Source organism: Cyprinus carpio, chromosome A1 (assembly GCF_018340385.1).
Source record: "Cyprinus carpio isolate SPL01 chromosome A1, ASM1834038v1, whole genome shotgun sequence".
NCBI lineage: Eukaryota > Metazoa > Chordata > Actinopteri > Cypriniformes > Cyprinidae > Cyprinus > Cyprinus carpio.
This window is the reverse complement of record NC_056572.1, coordinates 39,142,697-39,159,247: the sequence shown is the minus strand read 5'-3', so window position 1 is coordinate 39,159,247 and position 16,551 is coordinate 39,142,697. Positions and strand designations below refer to the sequence as shown.

At 43.7% G+C, this 16,551-nt stretch overlaps 1 pseudogene; it reads left to right on the top strand.

The window, feature by feature from the left end:
• The first annotated feature begins 5,592 nt into the window (after positions 1-5,592).
• Positions 5,593-10,974, top strand: LOC122147682 (annotated as a pseudogene).
• Positions 10,975-16,551: the final 5,577 nt, after the last annotated feature.

The following is a 16,551-nucleotide window of genomic DNA, read 5'->3' as shown; positions in this document are numbered from 1 at the left end:
TACTGTAAAAAAATAAAGTGATTTTTGCCATCATATGGACAAAATTTAAAAAGCATAACTAACTCTTTATTACCGCATTCAGTGTTATGGGAAAAAGTACCAACATTAAAGAAATTAAAAGCAACAATTTGAGACCAGAGGTTGCATCACGTAACTAATTTCTCTAATAACGCTGTCACGTCACGTGATGGAGGAACTGATCAATTCTCTTTTCCGGCTCAGACCGCATAACAGGTGAACTGGCGTCTCAACGACAGGTACCACAGAGTGCTGCGCATGCGCGAGTGAACGACTCGTTCTTCTCGAGTCATATTAAAGATTCGTTCAAGAACCACACATGCGGCAGTAGTGAAGTACAGACGCCTGTCCTCCGCGTGCGTGCGTCGCGATGACGAGCAGATCTCCAGCAGACCCTCACCGAGTGCGACCTAACTAGTGCTAACTAGTCCACAGCAGCCAATTAAAAACACGATGTGGGAATATGTTTAAATGATTACGGCCACCAACGCGAAGACGTCGGCTAATTTTAAAAGCAAATATTAACGCAGTGATTATTAGCTGAAACTATCACGTGACATCTGTGGATGAAAACATCCCTGTGTGGGAGCAGAGTTCACCCTTTGGGTTAAAAGTGACCTTCGTCGCAGTCTAAATGTGGGCTAATTGTGTTCAGCAGCTGATATTAAGAGAACAGAATTAGTAACGTTAGATTGTCTCTGCTGGAGAACGCGCGCGCGTCCGTGTGACACCTAGCCCCGCTCTCGCGCTCAGTCCCCGGATTTAAAGAGTTGATGTGAGAGGAACTACATGTGATATCCTCAGACTTCCGCTCGTTTCTCCAGAACCCGTCCAGCATCAAACAGCGGGAAAAGCTTCGTCTAATGTCACTAAAGCACTACAGTCAGAGAGAAATGCGTCAAGCATACAGAACGAAATAGAGAGTTTAAACAGAGACAGGACGCACCAGCGGAGAGAGCGATGAAGCCGTGCCTCTTCCGCGCGGATCCGCCGCTCTTCGCAGGCGCCCCCTGATGAACGGAGGAAGCGAGGGAGCGAACGCCTTCTTCTATCTGCGGTTTTTATTTGGCGGTTTGCGAACAACCAAGTACTAGCACCGCCAGGTGCAGGACGGAGCTGAAGTGTTGAACGCACCGGGATATAAACTTTTAAAAGTTACTCTGTGTGTCGTGTTTATATTAATAAATCCTTACAAAGCTGAGATTGTCTTTCAGAAAAGTTATGACAGCCTTTTAATTATTAGGCTATTGAGCTATTATATAAGCTCAATCCCATTATCTGATGCCATCGCTAGCGCTTTCCTTTTTTCAGGTTACATGTCCTGCTTTATTAAGGGGGGTGGGGGGAAGTAAGTACATGTTTTACACGTCCACTCCTCCACAGGGTATTGATAATCGTGTTGGTGTTTTATTACACGTTGTCCTTTCAGTTGGTGTTAAGGATAGTTTCCTAAGCCTGTTATCATGATTAACTGACACGTTTTACAATCACTTCTGGAATCCTCTCCTCCTGAGGCCCAGTATCCCGCCACATTCTATTAATATTATCTCTTAATGTTCACTTTCATTTCTGATTTACTAAGTGGTATTTTTATATCATATTTCTGTCTTCATTATATTCTCCTCGACACCCACATGCACTGGAACACACGTAAATGGTGTGTTGAGTTAGTGTTGAGTTTGTGTTGAGTTAGTGTTGAGTTAGTGTTTAGTTTGTGTTGAGTTAGTGTTGAGTTTGTGTTGAGTTAGTGTTGAGTTTGTGTGGTTAGTGTGAGTTTGTGTTGAGTTTGTGGCGTAGTGTTGAGTTTGGTGGAGTTTTGTGTTTGAGTTAGTGTTGAGTTGTGTTGAGTAGTAGTTGGAGTTTAGCTGTTGAGTTAGTGCTTGAGTTGGTGTGAGTTTTTGGTTTTTTAGTGTGTGAGTTTGTGTTGAGTTTGGGTGAGGTTAGTGTTGAGTTGTGTTGAGTTTGTGTTGAGTGAGTGTTTGAGTTTGTGGAGTTAGATGTGAGTTGTGTGAGTGTTGTGTGAGTTAGTGTTGAGTTGTGTGAGTTTGTGTGAGTGAGTGTTGAGGTTGTGTTGAGTCGTGTGGGTTTTGTGTTGCTTTAGTGTTGCGTTAGGTTGAGTTTGTGTTGAGTTTGTTTTGAGTTATAGTGTTGAGTGTAGGTGAGTTTTGTTTGAGCTAGTGTTGATTTGTGTTGAGTTTAGTGTGGAGTTGTGGTTGAGTTAGTGTTGAGTTTGTGGAGGTTAGTGTTGAGTTAGAGTTGAGTAGGTTGAGTTTGTGTTGCGTAGTGTTTGAGTTTGTGTTGGAGGTTGTCTTTGAGTTTGTGTTGAGTTTTGTGGTTGAGTGTTTTGAAGTAGGTTGAGTTTGTGTGAGTGTGTTTTGAGTTAGTGTTGAGTTGTGTTGAGGTAAGTGTTGAGTTTGGTGAGTTAGTGTTGAGTTTGTGTTGCGTTTGTGTTTGAGTTTGTTTGGTTAAGTGTTGAGTTGTGTTGCGGTGTTTTGAGTTAGTGTTGAGTTAGTGGTGAGGTTGTGTGAGTGTGTCTGAGTTTAGCGTGAGTTGTGAGTTATGATGCGGTTTGTGTTGAGTTAGTTGTTGTAGTTTTCGTGTTGAAGTTTGTGTTGAGTTTGTGTTGCGTTAGTTGTTTGCGCTAGGTTGAGTTGTGTTGAGTTAGTGTGAGTTTGGTGAGTTTGTGTTGTTTAGTGTTGAGTTAGTGTTGAGTTTGTTGAGTTAGGTTGAGTTAGTGTTGTTTGTGTTGAGTTTGGGTTGAGTTGTGTTGGAGTCGTGTTGAGTTAGTGTTGAGTTAGTGTTGATGTTAGTGTGCGTTTGTGTCTGCGTTAGGGTTGCGGTTGTGGAGGTTTGTGTGAGTTTGGGGTGTGTTTGTTTGAGTTTGTTTGTTGAGGTGGTTGCAGTTTGTGTGCATTAGGGTTGAGTTGTGTTGAGTAGTGTTGCGTTAGTGTGAGTTTTGTGGTGAGTGTTGTGTTGCGTCTAGGGTTGCGTTAGTGTGAGTTTGTGTTGAGTTGGGTGAGAGTTGTGTTGAGTTGTGTTGCATAGGGTTGAGTTGGTTGGTTTGTGTTGCGTTAGATGTTGCGTTAGTGTTGGAGTTGTGTTGAGTTAGTGTTGAGTTTGTGTTGAGTTGGGTTGATGTTAGTGTTGAGTTAGTGTTGAGTTGTGTTGGAGTTAGTGTTGATTTTTAGTGTGGTTGTGTGAGTTAGTGTTGAGTTTGTGTTGAGTTTAGTTTTGAGTTAGTGTTGGTTAGTGTTGAGTTAGGTGAGTTGTTGAGTATTTTAGTGTTGGTTGTGGAGTTTGGTTGAGTTGTGTTGAGTTGTGTTGAGTTTGTTGAGGTAGTGTGAGTTGTGTCATAGTGTGAGTTTGTGTTGAGTTAGTGTTGCGTTAGTGTGAGTTGTGTTGAGTAGTGTTGGTTGTGTTGAGTGTGGTGAGTAGGGTTGAGTTAGAGTTGATTGTTGTGGAGTTAGTGTTGAGTTAGTGTGGAGTTAGTGTTGCGTTAGGTGAGTGTGTTGCGTTAGGTTGAGTTGTGTTGAGGTTGTGTGAGTTAGTGTGAGTTTGTTGAGTAGTGTTGCGTTAGTGTGTTGAGTTAGTGTTTTGATGTGTTGAGTTTGTGTTGCGTTAGGTTGAGTAGTGTTGAGTTAGTGTGAGTTGTGTTGAGGTTAGTGTGGTTAGTGTAAATAAGTGTTGAGTTAGTGTTTTTGAGTGTTTGTTGAGTTTGGTTGCGTTTGTGTGGTTAGTGTTTGAGTTTGTGTTGGTTAGGTCATTATCTTGTGTGTGTTAAAAAGTATTATCAGAGATCTTGAGGGCTCCCTCCATCACAGGAAATAGCGTACTTCTGTATGGCACAATAAGGTGAGATTCACCGATATTCATTAAGTAATAATCGGCTGAACAGTGTAAAATATTAGTGCTCATGAACACACACACAGTGTGGCACAGCGATCCGCACAACCTTTACATAATTATATTTATATTTATATGATAGTCATTATATTAACACGATGCGATACATTTACGTGCTAGTGACATTTACATTTACACAATCATGTTTAGATTTACATTTATGCATTTAGCAGCCGCTTTTATCCAACTGACTCACAATAGAGGAACAAAAACAATCAGTCAAAGAGCCAAACAATAGTCGTAATATACAATACAAGGTTTATTCGACAGCTAGATTAGGAAGAAATGCTGAGAACTTTGTTTGCAATTCCTCAGGAGAAATAATAAATGAGTCAATAGTTTCATACAGAGTAAGAGTGAGGAAGACACATTTCTGCTGAGGAGAAACACGAGACTCTGTTCGCTCTCGGTTCAGTGCTGTCCAGAGCAAACTATTACTTAGAGCCATCAGATAGAAATGGTCATATTCGAGGGAAAGTGATATAAAAATTTAAATAAGAAGAAAAAAATAAAACACCTGGTTTAAAGCAGGAGTTCTGACTAGAACAGAGAATTAACACAATATCCAGCTGCACAAACATAGCCACTATGTTAAGCATTCATGACAGAACTACAGTCGTGGCCAAAAGTTTTGGCAGTGACATGAATTGTGTTTTGCAAAGTTTGCTGCTTCAGCTGTTGTGAGGTTCATTCACACTGTTTCTAGATTATTGTGTAGAGTGATCAGATGCATGTTAAAGGATGAAGCTCCCTTCGTGTTGTTTGGGACATCTGGAAAATTGATTGTTGAGAGAAAAAAAAGGTGAACGCTACCATAAGTCCTGTGTTGTCCCAGCAGTGAATCATCCCGAGACCATCCATGTGTGGGGTTGCTTTTCAACCATAATTCTGCCCAAAAACACTGCCAGGAATTAAGAATGGTAACAAAATCACTACCAGCGACTTTCTTCCAACGATCCATGGCTTAATTTGGTGTTATTCATGCATTTTCCAGCATGATGGAGCACTGCGTCACAAAGCAGAGGGATAAAGAAGTGGCTTAAGATCATTAAATTAAAGTACGGATCCGTGGCCAGGCAACTCCCCAGCAGATCTCTCAATCAGCAGAAGCTGTCCTCAAAGGCGAGTGGACAAGCAGAAACCCTGAAGTGTGATCCCAACTCTAATGGATCGCCATCAGTCAGGATTTGGACCTGGCGAAGCTAACATCCAGCATAACAGGGGGCAAATGGCAGGAGGTTATGAAGAACAAGGGTCAACACTGTTATTCACTTTTTTGATTTTTTTTTTTTTTTGCCAATAAAAGCCTTTTTTAAACTTTTATATGCTTATTGTTTTTCAGTATACCATAGAAACTTTGTGGGAAAAATAATCTAAAAAACTGAAGGAGCAAACTTCAAAACACAAAATTCTGGCAAGCTCACTGCTTTTCAAAACTTTTGTCCATGACTGTAGTGTGCCCAACGCAAAGCAAAACAACGAAAGTAATCAGCTTCTCCCTACTACTGTAATGGTGTGATGTAACTCAGTCTCAGCAGTTCTGAGCAGTCTTTAGATGACTATGCTGTCCGTCTAGTCTTTGGCTGATTATGTAAGGGCTCTGATGGTGCTGCCGTGAGTGTGCTCAGAGGTCAGCGTGAGCTGTGTTTGTGTTCAGAGGTTCGACAGAGTCTTCTCCACTGGTTAATGTGTAATCTGAGAGCAGAATAAAGCTGCAGTGCTTGTAGTCTGAACGTCCGGAGCAGACACCATGAGCTACGTTCTGTTCTTCTCCGCTGAAACATGGGCTCTGCTCATGCTGTCTGTGATGCTTCTGTATGTGTAAGTGACCTGAGACACCCTGTTAAACCCAGTAATTAGTTCTATTTCTGGAACTAGTTCTGAGTTCCAGATATGGATCCTGGCCTCATGTTCTGATGTCATTTCCAGATATGGATCCTGGCCTCACGGTTTCTTCAAGAAGCTGGGCATCCCGGGTCCCAAACCCCTTCCATTCTTCGGAACGATGCTGGAATATAGAAAGGTGAGTTATGAATCTGATATTGTGTTTAATTTGGACGTTATGATCTCTCTGTTCTCTGTCAGACCATCTCGACTCGTAGCGCAGGTTTGAAGATCCGCTCGCTTTAATAAATGAATCGAACCTGTACCTGGGTGTCTCTACTTTAGCTTCATTACTTTTCACAGTCTTCTGAGTGTGTCACTGAGGACTCTTTGCATTTGTCTCTGAATGTGTCTAAACGTGAACACATCTGTCTCTGCTCTTTCAGGGGTTTCATAAATTTGATGTGGAGTGTTTGAAGAAGTATGGACGAGTCTGGGGGTGAGTGTGAGACTAACAGATGAACTCCACAGAAATGAAACAGAACTGATTCAGATGTGAATGTCAGTTTGAAATGAAATGACAAACATGTTTGAAGGTTTAACACTGTCTTTATGAGATCAGGAATGAAGAATCAGAGCAGAGGATGATGGTCATTATGAGATACTGAAAGTGAATCAATTGTGCAAATTCTGGTGAAGTCATGATTATAATGAAGTGAATGATTCTTCTGAATTGAATGTCAGTATTATTTGTGTTTCTGGCAGTATCTATGATGCGAGGCAGCCCGTTCTGTGCATCATGGACCAATCCATCATCAAAACCATCCTGGTTAAGGAATGCCACTCTCTCTTCACCAACAGAAGGGTAAAATCATCCTCTGAAACTAAATCAGCCTCATCAAATACTGATTTGATCTACTGAGAACACAGAATGATGGACCATGGTGTTGGTCAAACAAATGAGATGGGAGATTATATTAAGTTATATTTGCTCACAAAGCAAGAAAATGCACGCAATGTCCACTTTGGCGCTTTACAAAACACAGAGGCATTTCAGCAGAAAATGCAATCCTTTCAGTTCAAATAATAATAAATATGAATCATTTGAAGTTTTCTAGCGACTGCGTTTGGCAGCAATAGACTGTGACTAATTGTGCACCTTGTGTAGTCGTTTATATCTCCGTTTGTCTCTGAACCAGCATCGTAACTTCAGGTCTGAAGCCGCGATGCCGCTGCTACGAGAAGCCCCGTACGTCCATCTGTTGAAGGAGCGATGACTGAACCGGCTCAGGCGCAGGATCCGCAGTGTCCTCTCTGCCCTACCGCTTACACCAGCAGCGGAGGTTAATAGCCGAGATTGCAGTGCGTGAGTCTGGAGGGTCACTCACACATCCAAGCCTCTCTCATCTGCATTCCTCAGCAAAACCTGCAGTCATCAGTAGCGTCAGCGTAGAAACCCAACATGACTGCCAAAGCTAGAGCCTCACTGATGCCTTTATTCTCGCGTATCTTATCTGTTCCTTCTCATGTTATAATAGATTCCTAAAAGGGTAATGTGCGCTAGGTTATTACATGAAAGACAGTAATATTATTACAAGTACTTAGGACAAGAGTTCAGCTCAAAAAAACGAATGCTAAAATGACTGTGTGAACCATAGACTGATTCATGCTGAGGAGGAAATGTGTGTATTGTTTTGATATTAAAAATATATCCACTGTAACCGCTGTGTAAGCAGAGGGGGGGATGCAGGATATACCGTCGTCCTCGCCTCAGATGTTTATATCAGTAGAAGAATCACTCACAGTCTGGTTGATAATCTGGAGAAAAATAGCTGACGCCGTAGGAGTATAGCCGTGAATATTAACGCAGGCTGGAGTCGCGACACTTGAGGAGCTCCCACATAATATCACACACATAGCCTCTCGACATATCTGGATACAGAAAGAACAGAGCTGACTATAGTATCACTAGTTCATTTATTACCAGCAAGCAAAGACCGTGCTTCAAATACCTCCAAAAATAATGTTTTATAAGCTCCCAGGCAGCAGTGTGGAGACAGGATGGCTTTCACAGGCTGGTGGGTACTGGTGAAATCTTCTTCATTACTTCTAATATATAAAATGTTGGAGTATAAAGTTACTGCGCCACTGTTTTAGTTTAACGTAATTCATCTGTGCTTCAATGTAACTGAGATAGTTAGTGAATCCATAGATCAAGTAATACTGAGTAAAGCATGGCGATTACTGTATTATTCCTCACCATGCAGGTATTTTTAATAAAGGGCTCTACTCACTATAGTTTTATTGCTCAGTCAGCTAGGAGTTCTGGTTCTCTACACCCAACAAAAGCTTGTTCTCCCTCACTGTATACTCATGGATGAGATAACTACACATGTCCAGCTAGCTTACTGTTCAACCTTCCACTGAATTTTTATTCTAATCACTGAACCTCGCGAATAAGTAAACAGTGAATGCTTAACATCTCTATTTCAGCACTGCAAAAGTAAATTATTGCGATGGTTTTATCATACCTAGATTGACCCCTGTGCAAAGCGAAAAGGCGAAAAACCGCTCGCGTTTGAATCTCCACGTGCAGTGTGAAAGGCACATAAATGCCAGAATGGAAAACAAGCATTTATTTAACTATGGTTTCATTTTCGACTTTACAAATTTACAAAAAATTAGTACAAGTGCACTGTTGTGAAAGTTTTACTGACATGTAGCCAGAGCCGATCCTCCTCCTCTAAGAGAGCATGCTGAGTAGGCCCCAAATAGCCCCAGATCTCAAAAAGTATTTAATTTATTTAATGTTGGCCAGCTGTTATGAACACAAGAATGTTCCTTTCTTTAATTAGCGCCATCACCCTTTCTGTGTAATAACATCCAAACCAATCAAAACCTTGTAACAGCGATCTGTCATACACACTCCCTGCAGCTCTTGCTCGAGACTAAAACTAGTTAAGTTCACACTGACAAGTGGAGAGACACTGCTTCAAGCACTTTCTGTGTCCTCACATCCGAGACGGAGTGAACATGGACAAATCTAGGCTACTCTTTGAGCTTTTGTATATGCGTGTCAAAAATGTCTGGTGTCTCGGGTGAGTTTTTCACGTAAACACTGTCAGTCATGTCTTTTAGTGAAAGTCAACAGTTTGAATAGTAATCGCACGCTAGTCAGTGTTCAGCATCACGTGACAGCATCCTACTGTATAAACTCGTTGCTGTCTGGTCATTAATGTTAACCAAATGAGAGAATTAATCACTGTTTTTACTGGATGTCATAAAACTTTGTTATGAATCAATTTATGTTTAATAAATTATGGTGAAGTCTATGCAGTGGTTAACATTACTTTATTCAAGCTTAGAGGTATGCTATTACAGCTACCGTTTACATTTATCCTTGTATTGTGCCCTTTGCACAGTCCGCATGTGTGCAGGTTCTCTCAAGCGCATAGCATGGATGTGGTGACCAAAGCATGGCGCTCAGCGCCTCATTATCGACTCCCCCCCAACAAATCCCAAAGATCCTTTTGTGACCAACATCAAGAAAAATGCTGAAGTTTGACTTTGTTGAACCCTGTGTGTTCCTGGATCAGCTGGTAAACACTAGTCCTGCTGGGGTTCAAGTGTAGCACACACTTGTGAACAGACTGTCTTTTAAGACACTTTTCATTTCCTCTTCACCAGCTTTGATTTCCTTCATCACTCCTGTCCTGGAGAAATGGATTTCTCGCTTTTTTCTCCACATCTGTGACTGATTTCTTCTCACGCCTGGCTCTTAAAGAAGATCAAGTCTGAAAGAGAGGCCAGCTTATTCACAAGAAGGTACCTATTAAACACTTCACATCAGACCAACGCTACAATATGGGTTCTGACTCCCCAGGGGATCACCTGAACTGATCAAAATACATACGCTTGATCCAGTGTAAAGGGCTTTAATGAGAAAGCATCCTCCAAATGCATGAGCGTAAATATAATCAAGCATGCATCTTCCTGCAGAAGCGAGTGACTCTGCAGCTGATGGGTTGATTCTGTGACAGAAGGGAAAACTGAGGCGAAGCAGCGGAACACACAGAGAAAGGCAGTGGAAGACCAGAGAGTTAAGATCTTGTACTGTATTTGAAGAAACGTTCCTCACAGCGTGTCCCACGCAGGTCTGAGCGACCACGAGATCCTCTCGCAGTCCATGATCTTCATCTTCGGCGGGTACGAGACCAGCAGCAGCACTCTGACTCCTTCTTCTCAGTCTGGCAACCAACCCAGAGGCCAAGTGAAGAAACTGCAGGAGGAGATCACCAGACCTTCCCTAATGAGGTAACCTCTCACGAAACCGCCTCACTGGGATCAGTCTGATGAGTCTGGAGACTTTAACCGCTGACTCCACTGTGTTGAAGGTCTTCGTGTGGATCTGGGTGAAGGCGTCATGAACATGGATTCACCTGGACCTTGGCTGAGCGGTGTCTGCTGCACATCCCCATTGTTGTTTCCACTTCGAGCTGCGTCAGTAAGAAAAGCGGTGGACATCAACGGCCTCCTGGAGCCCCTAAAGGCGTGCAGGTGATGATCCCCACCTTAAGCCTCCACACACAGAGACCCCGGTTACTGGAGGCGACCCGGAGAGCTTCAAACCTTAGAGAGGTTCCACTCATCCTCCGGAAGCCCATAGGGTTAAGAAGCAGTGCCTGCAGTCTATTTAAAGCTACAACAGCAACGTAGAACAAACAAGCTTTCTGACTTCACAAAACAATAAAGAGTTTTGATTAATGAATATCCAACAGCACAAAACAGAATTTTCTACTAAAAGCTCAACATCTCATTGGTTCTTAGAGTAGCTGTCTGTACAGATTCCTGTAATGAGTAGAGGACTCTGCCTCATTCTCAGGTTCACTAAAGCAAGTAACATGTGGAGTCAGTGGACCCCTACATGTTCATGCCCCCTTCGGTCTGGGGGCCCAGGAACTGTATCGGGATGAGGTTCGGCCAGGTGAGCATGAAGCTGGCCATCGTGGAGATCCTGCAGAGGTTCGGCGTCTCCGTGTGTGTGAGACTCAGGTGAGCAGGCGGATCCCTCCTCACCATCTCACAGGAGATTCCTTAGTTCCGCGCTCACCTTCTCTTGCTCTTCACAGGTTCTCTGGAGCTCAGCATCAGCGGTCTCCTGGCTCCAAGGACCCCATCAAACTCCAGTTCAGAAGCCTCGGAGGCTTTTCCTCTAGAAGATATCTGTAACAACAACACATACCGTGAAACGGCTCTGCTGCTCGCTTCCTCTCAGTCGAGGCTCCTAGTGAGGTCTTTGCAAAATAGAGAAAGACAGACGTAGTCTCCTAGTCTTCAGTGAAGAGAGAGGAGGATTCTGGAAGTCTCTTTCGGAGCTCAGACTGGGGGTTTCAGTAACTTTTACTTGTAGTGAATATCAGGCAGATTCTGCTGTAAATTCCTGGGACACCGCCAAACTGGCAATGCCATGAGATTTAGAATTTAGGGAGTTTATTTTTTGATTGAGAGGAGCTAAAAATGGGGTCAACCTTTAAGAAAATGATATGCAAATGAGAAATTTACATGGAAAATATGAAAATAAAATGTATTTTTTAAAAACTGCAGAAGTGTATGTGACATTTCCCAGCTCACCTCCACATACTTCCATCTGCACAAATACACATCTCCAAGTACTACTTCAAATTAACACACCAAAGACAAAATAACTTCGCTAACCACAAGCACACATAAACATGATGAATAACACAGCATCCTCTGACACACACATTATCGAGGGAGTCAAAAAATATTTCCATAGACAGCTTTTCTAACATCAAGATGTTAGAATCGAGTATATACACATGTGAAGATGACCCACAGTTCTCAGCGGCCACCGAAAAGATTCCTGCACAGAGTTTCACCATTTTTACATTTCCTTTTAGTTCTTTTTCCCACAGTTTAAATGGAAAAATATTCCATTTTACAATGAAGATGATGGCTCATAATCAGGCTTTATGACCCTTTATTTTTAACTATTTTAAACACCCGCGCTTTGATAACCACACCTCAGGAATGTGTTAATGACCCCAGAACCATTACCATGAAAACTAAACTATTATAGCTAGTCCTGCCAAAACACATTATGGCCTGGTTTCACAGATGACAGGGCTTGGGTTACACCAGGACTAGGCCATAGTTCTCAACTGGGACATTTAAGTGGCTTTTTATAAATGTGCCTTAGATAAAAACACTTCTGATCAATGGCACTGGACAGATTTTAAGATCAGTCCATGTGAGTTTCTTTCAGTTAAAACAGTGTTTGAGTCTGGGACTGGATCTTACTGATCCTAAACTTTTCAACGACAGTGTATATAATTCATAAAAAATATATCCTAATATTTCTTAATGATAATAACAGTGTATGGAAGCAACACTCCAGAGCAGAATACACAGATGATTAGTATCAGAGAGTGAGAAGAGATCTCTGAGCTGAGAAACACCGCATGGAGTTCACAAAAAACACCATCACAAATCAGTAACAATCATCAAACAATAAAAGATAAAAAACAGTTCTTGAATTGCTTTATTTTTATATATAAACACTTAAAAACAGTTCATATTTTTGAATTCGTTTTTTATTTTTATATATATATATATACTCCCTTTTTTATAAAGTTTTAGTCATTTAGTTGTTTTTGTCATTTCTATTAGTTTATTTTTTTAAATCTATGTATATAGTGTTTATAAATTTTTATCTCAGTTTTAGTTATTTTAGTATTTCAAGTTAAACTAAATTAAAATGAGATTAGCGATTAGCAACTAGCTGAACCATAATAAGAATGTCAATGTATTTATTCAGTTTAATTGTGGATAATACTGTAATATGACTGTAGGGTGATATTGTGAAGAAACTATCATCAAAGCACACAAATGAATGACTGTTTATTCAAAAGCAGCAAACTGTAAAATCGCTACTAAACTCAACCTCATATTGAGTTCAAACAGACAGACTTTGTTCAGAACGGTGCTTGTGTTCAGAGGTTTTGCGATGCCGTTGTTTTGAAGTGTTGGTCCCTCGGTCATTCTCTCCACTCTGGCCATGATTTTTGTGGTCAAACGTGGGCAGGGCCGTCGTCCTCGGATCTCCTCGTGAACGCTCATGATCGAACTCGAAAAACGCTCTCTCTTGAAGAAGAACCTGCTGGAGAGGCGGGGCAATGAGACGATCCCTCATCAGAGGAAGGCATTGACTCTGCGCTGATGAAGCGGCGTCTCACCTGAGCGACCCCCCCTCTTGGCGTCAGCAGAAGACTTAAAGGGACCGAGAGTGACCTTGGGAGAACCCCCCTGAACCTACGCGTCATATGCTGGGATCCTCCTCTCCATCATAACAATACACCACCGTCACACACCTGCAGACACACAGAGACCCTCAGAGATCAGGATGAAGTGTGTTTCTGCTTCACACACTCCCAGCGTATTCGTACCGAACATGAGACCAACCTGCACTCCATCATCGCTCCTCATCAACGGGAATGCCTCCACGTGCGCGATGGGTTGCCACGCAGAATGAGATTTCCCAACAAACACGCTGATAAAAACATCACAATAATCCACACACCACGGGTAAGCACAGCACTCCAGTTCATCCAGTGAACATCTGGATAAGACAAAAGATGAAACACATCCAGCGTTAAGATGTGTCTTTAACTAACAACATAACCACCAGTCTATAACCCCATACACCACACTTCCTCAAATGACATAGAGTCATCATAATGTTGTCTCTCTCACCACTTCCTCCAGTGAAAAATCACTGCATCTGCTTTACTTTCTACTTTTAAAACACACACTATCAAATCTTGACACATATGCAGTTTAGGAGAGCTCGTTCCTGATCTAATAACTCCAGAACACTTTGTCACACGAGATAGGGAAGATCTTATCTGGTATCTGATTACACAACACCTAGCAACCAATCTAAAAACATCTTAATGCAGGCAATTGAGTATTATGGATGATTGACCTTCTCCACTCTAATCACTGATGGACGTGGAAAACCTATGGTAACGAGGTTTACTGATCAAGACTGTCGTACTGTGCTCTCCGATCAGCGGCCATCGATCAGGCATCCCCTCTATACATCTGCCATCACTACAACTGAGCATAAATGCTGCGACAAAACGATACATGCTCACACCATTGCTAACAAACCTGATGAAAACAAACACAGAACTCATACCCTGAGCTCAGAATGAAACTGAGGCTGAGCACAGTTTCCATCAGATTCTCCACTCTGCTTGTTTTGTGTGTGAAATGCTGGGTGTAATCTGCAGTGAATGTGAACACTGACTGGTGTGTGTGGCAGGACTCGTCTGGGTCCCGATGCTCTTCAGAGTGGCGTCACGCGGCGTTCACTTCCCCGGACACACACTTCCGCCCTACAGTCACAGTCACCTACTCCCAACACTCGACCATCATCTTTAGCGAATTGCGCAATGAGAATGCGTAGTGCACTGGGTATCTGTCTCTCTGCTCTCTCTTCTTTCCTTCGTCAATGCAACTTGAAATGAGTGCGATTACTTCACACAGTCAGGCGGTGCCACTGCACACCTATCACCTCCGTAACACATGTACACTGGTTTCCACAAATCGCCCACCCATGTTGCATCATCACCACATAAATACAGAGCTACACTACACCACACAACACAATGCACGTTGTACGTTTTCTATACATCCTTACGCAGCGACTCCATGTGATCAAACGTAACACGAGAGAAGTGACGTCGAGACATCAGCAACACCCTCCTAGCGGAAATGACGTGAAGCCCTGCATACGTCACCATATAGAAGAACTGACGGCGTGTAATCATCTGGAAGATCCATGGTGATTGAACAATGGTCCAGGTACATAACATTTTGTAACACGTGCAAAAAAAACTTTTTGATAAGCTTTATAAATAAATCCTCGCATAAACACAACATAACAAAGATATCTGGTAAAACATGCATTAGTGATACGAGGCTCTTTAAATCTGTGACGGGTAACCTCACCGTGTGGTCTCAGCGCATGGCAGGGCTTTGTGTTTGTGTTTCGACACTCCTCCTGCAGTCCGTCTCATCAGCTCCGCTGCAAAGTGTGTGGTGGCGTCACCATTCTCTTTCACCCTGCTCACAACACACACACACACACACACACGTACACACCACATCACACACCACCTGGTTCCCCTGAGCAATCCAGCACCACACAACGTGCTCGGTCAGGCCCACACACGCTCGACACACAGGCTTACAGTGAGACACAAAGATGTTCTTAAAATTAGTACAACAATGTTTTATTCCATTCTTAACTCATTTATACATCTCCACCCACATACTACACACACAAACGCATCCGTTCAGCCACTCCACTCACACCGGTGTGGTTGGGCAGGTGTGCTGTCCGGACCACTCACCACATCGCGATCACGATCTAGTTTCGACACACTGCACGACTCCCCAGATAACACACCCACAGCGTGACGACCCACACCACACACACCGCTCACTGCTGTCCGAGGAAACACTTCAGTAGGACATGACGACAGCGTGGTCACGGTTCATCCTACCTTCCAGCATCTCAGCTACTCTGTCTCACCTGCACTCCTGAATTGCCTGGACGCACTTCTGATTGACTCTGCGCTGACAGTGCAGGACAGGCAGTCTCCTTTTCTCCTCATAGCCGCGCCTCCCTCCTCCAAGAGACGAGCTCACGGCGTGTCGCACTGTCCTGCTCAACGAATCACACACCGCTGTCCCTTCTTCGGTTGAGGGCAGGCTCGGCAGTCTAGCACGCCCTGAGCATGTCGTATTTCCTGATACACAGTCCTGACCGGAGGAACAGCGGGAAAGACCGTGTCCTGTAGCAAACAGGCCTGCCGTGCGCATACCACACTGCTTGGGTTGGTGCGCATACTTACACACAAACAAGGACGCGGCAGACACTAACAGCCGCAGCCAGCTGCTGCATGCTACAGTCCCCTTCAATCCGCCGCACAACCGGTCTCGGCTGGTATCCCATCACAGACGTGACAAACGCAACCATCTCCGTGTCACACTCAACATAGCAGCGGTACAATGGCCTTCATTGTGTCCGCAGTTTGTCCGACTGTCGCTCTTACACCCACACACTCACGTCAATAATAGAATTATAAGGCCCACCTCGTCCGCTCCCATTTCACACACTCAGACGAAAACCAACACACACTCACACTCTCTGACTCTTCCACACGCCACACCACGTGACAGCCCATCCTCTCTCTCCGGGTAACACCCTTCTGAAAGCCGCCTGCACGGCGATCTCACCACAGAACACTATCCCAGGCAACAGCCTGGCGCCACAAGCCTCCAGCGTCTGTGACCACAAGGAAGCCAGCAGGCTACAGCGCGCGTGCCGGTCGCGTGCTCCTCTCAGCCCAAGCGTGTACGCAGCAGCTCTCGGCCTCCTAGGCCTCTGTATCGACCCCCGTCCCGGCTGCGCGCTGCACCTCCTCTTGGCCTCAGAACACACACACCCAGAATCCACATCATAGCAGCGGCGCAAAACACACAAACAACAACACTCCGAGGCCCACCGGAGCCTCCCCTCCGACGACCAAATATAGAAGCATCTCTACCTGCTGTAGACCCCGCTGCCATCAACAGGCCCTCCCTCACCTACCCGGCACTGCGGAGGACGAGGCGTGTCCCTTTTTCGCTGAAGACCACGCCCACATCACCACAGCAACTCATGATGTCATCCGAGGCTACTGAAGGCTGTATAATCATATGAAACATATTAAT